Below are 3,472 nucleotides of genomic sequence, written 5' to 3'. Positions count from 1 at the left end.
AGGTTCAGTGGAACTGGATTAGACCATGCTCACTTGGAGGGAAGTTTCTGGATAATTTTAAACTTTTCAGTTGAAAGCATTTGGAAAGGGAGACAAGCGTTTGAGTCTTTGATTAAAGCCATCTGGTTTTGCAGACAGCTGATAGAGTTCTAGAAGCTAAATATTCCATACTCTGAAATTCACATATTGGTTTTATTTTTGTGTTAAATTTAGCGGAACTCAGATGTCCCAGAAATAGAATCTCCTTCATCAATACTTTTTATTTAATCTTTTTCTGAAAATACAACATGAAATAAAAAGATCCCTACTGGGATTATTAAGTTAGACTATGATTAAACGAATCTTGACTTTAGATACATCCCCTTTGCAAAGAAAAAATAAAAAAAAAACAAAGTGTGAGGCAAAACTCAACTGTGCAAGTCTCTTGCTCTGTGCAAAACCCCTAAAAAGAGAGAATGGCATCAGTTTTTAGTCAGCCCCCTTTCAACCAGGGACTCTTAACCAGCAGAAAACTCAAGGAGCTTTAAATGCAGGGAGTAGAAATGACACCACCAAGGCAAGAGCAGCACAATTTGTAATGTAAATAGAACCCTGCCCCATAGCATGTGTGGATTGGTTACACACCCCAATCTCAACCTGGGGTTTGTATAATGGAATGCACAGCACACAGAACGTGGTGGTTCACCACTGGATCCCAGGAGCTCCTGCAGCTCTAACTTAAGGCCATGGAAATCAAAGAGGTCCCAGAAGCTTTCACAAGAATATCCTTGCAATAATTGCTATGTAAAGGAGAAAACTAAAAGGGAGGCTGTACACGTCTCTACTTTGGTCCCACTTTCTCTTGTTCAAACTCACAGAAAAATCATTTGCAGTCATGAGCCAGAAGCCATGTAAAATCATAGTTCTCATTATTTATTTAATCAGTAATTTATTAAAATGTGTTTTTACGATCACCCAGAAATTTATTCTCTATATGTCTTAGTGAGGACTATTGAAGCTATCTGGAATGAAGTCTCTCCCACTGGGTATCACATCTTGGACATTTGATAGTCCCAGAGGTTTTGGTGGGTTTAATGGCTTTACTGACTCTGCAGTTAAACACCTGTAAGCTTGGTATTTCCTTTTGCTATAGCAGCCAAAAGTGTATTATTGTATTTACAGAAGAGTGAGAGAACATAGTGCCTTGATGTATTTTGCATCCTTGCTTGGCAATGGTTTAATTTAACAATAAGATGTGAAAGAGGACATACAGTTAACCACCCCAAAAAAAGAAGTTTACATCTCTGAACATCTTTAGTTCACGTCCCTTTGCTGTGCATCAGTCTCTGTGTTGGTGAGCAGCTGTGGGTCAGAAGTGGAATCAGTTCATCCAGTGCACACTCTGCTTTCCCTCTGACATCTCACACTTCTATTCCTTTCAGCTCTTCCAATGATCCTTATCATTGCTCACAAACCTTTTCCTCATCTTCTCCCTGTCCCTCTGATGAATCTTCAGAATTCACCTGGCTCATGCACCATGATTTTCACCTTATCTGACCCTGAAAATCACTCAGATTCTTAATTTTTTTCAACCAATTTGGTGATACAGCCCTCATTTCCTCTTTTGCTTCCCTTTTTCTGGTATCTATCCTTATCTTCAACTACCTTAAAGCATCTATTTCCTTTCAGCACTTCATTTATAGCTTGGTTTTCTGATGCCAGGAAAATAGATGGAAAACTGTCGAGAAGAATTTCTGCTTCTATTGTGCAATAAAAGTTCCAAAGGACCCTTCTCACAAAGCCCCAATCCAACAAAGCAAGAAAATAAGCCAAATCCTCCAAAAACCTGAGCAGCAGCACATTGTCCAAGGACACAGAGTGAAAACACACCATTAGCAAAAAATAACTAAAATTAATGAAGCTAGTGGCTGCTCAGGGTCTTACAAAATTGATCTCCAGAGGTGCAGATCACGTAGTCCTCAAATAATGACAAAGAAAAGGGAATAAAAAAGCTCTTCTCCAAACTGTTATTTTTCAGTTTTAGGAGTAGGAGAGATCTCTTGGGACAAGACAGTTTCAAGAAATAAGTTCCAATGTTATGGTGACCTGAAAGTGGCAGTGAGTGATGTACTGTGCTTGAAGAGCAGATTTCTTCAGAAGAGAGTTGGAAAAGGCACAGCTGCAGGTTGTTTCTTGAGCTCCCACTTGGACAAATTCAATTGTGATTAGAATGAAAAGAGGGAAAAAGAGGATTAGCACTATTGCATTTTCTGTGACAAAGTGACACTGCGGCAGTGTAAGAGAGTGTGGCTGGCATTACATTCTTGCCATCTCTGGCCATCTAGTGGCATCTTTTTCTCCACAAAATATAACAAATAAACAATTATTACTATTATTTCAAAGAGAAACAAACACCCCAACAGCCCATGTATGTTAAATAACGAGTCTGGAAGTATGGAATTCTTGTTATCTTATTAAAGCTGTGGCATAGAAAACTGTTTTAGAAGCTTCACAGAATCACACAATCAGGTTGGAAAAGACCTTTGAGATTATCGAGTCCAACCTCAATGCTTGGCAGCCTGGTGTGCCCCAGTGCAAATGTCCAGTGCTCCTTCACAGGGATGTGTCATCCCAGGTGGCTTTGCCTGGTGCGAGTGACAGCTTGGGGACAGATGGAGGATGGGTAGGTGCGTTGTGGTGTGAGGTGTGCTGCTGCATCCCTGCTATTGAGGGTACCAAAGAGGTCTGTCACTGCCGTGTTTCACTGTTGAAGACGCATTTTGGAGGAGAAATTACTGCGGTGAAAAAAATGCTCTGGCTATAGCAGCAGGTCCTGCAGAATCCAAGCACCCGGAAACGGGACAGCGAGGTGTCCCAGGTTGCAGCCTGACAAGAAACATAAGCATCCCTGGAGCTGGACTCTCACATCCCACGGGTCCTTTCCCCTTCCAGCCATGGATGTACAACCAACACGGCAGCACCGTGTCCCTGGCCATGGGTGGCAGCTCTGGGGGGTCCCTTCTGTGTCCAGTCCTGGGCCTCTCAGTGCAAGCCACGGAGCTGCTGAGACGGTCCAGCAGGGCCACAAAGATGATGAGGGGTCCGGAGCATCTCTCTGATGAGGAGAGACTGGGGGAGTGTTTGAGCTAGAGAAGACTGAGAGTGGATCTCATCGATGCACACAAATTATGTCTAAGGTGTGTCAGAGCATGGTGCCAGACTCTTCAGTGGTGCCCAGCGACAAGACGAACAGCAACGGCCACAAACTAAAACACAAGTTCCACCTCAACATGAGGAGGAACTTCCTCACACGGAGGGCGGCAGAGCTCTGGAACAGGTGCCCGGGGAGGGTGTGGAGTCTCCCTGTCTGGAGACATTCCAAACCCACCTGGACGCGTTCCTGCGCCACCTGCGCCGGGTGACCCTGCCTTGGATGATCTCCAGAGGTCCCTTCCAACTCGAACGATTCCGACATCCGGAAGGGCCACGTCCG

Source organism: Corvus brachyrhynchos, unplaced genomic scaffold (genome assembly GCF_000691975.1).
Source record: "Corvus brachyrhynchos isolate BGI_N302 unplaced genomic scaffold, ASM69197v1 scaffold319, whole genome shotgun sequence".
NCBI classification, from domain to species: Eukaryota; Metazoa; Chordata; class Aves; order Passeriformes; family Corvidae; genus Corvus; species Corvus brachyrhynchos.
Note: the sequence above shows the minus strand (reverse complement) of the source record.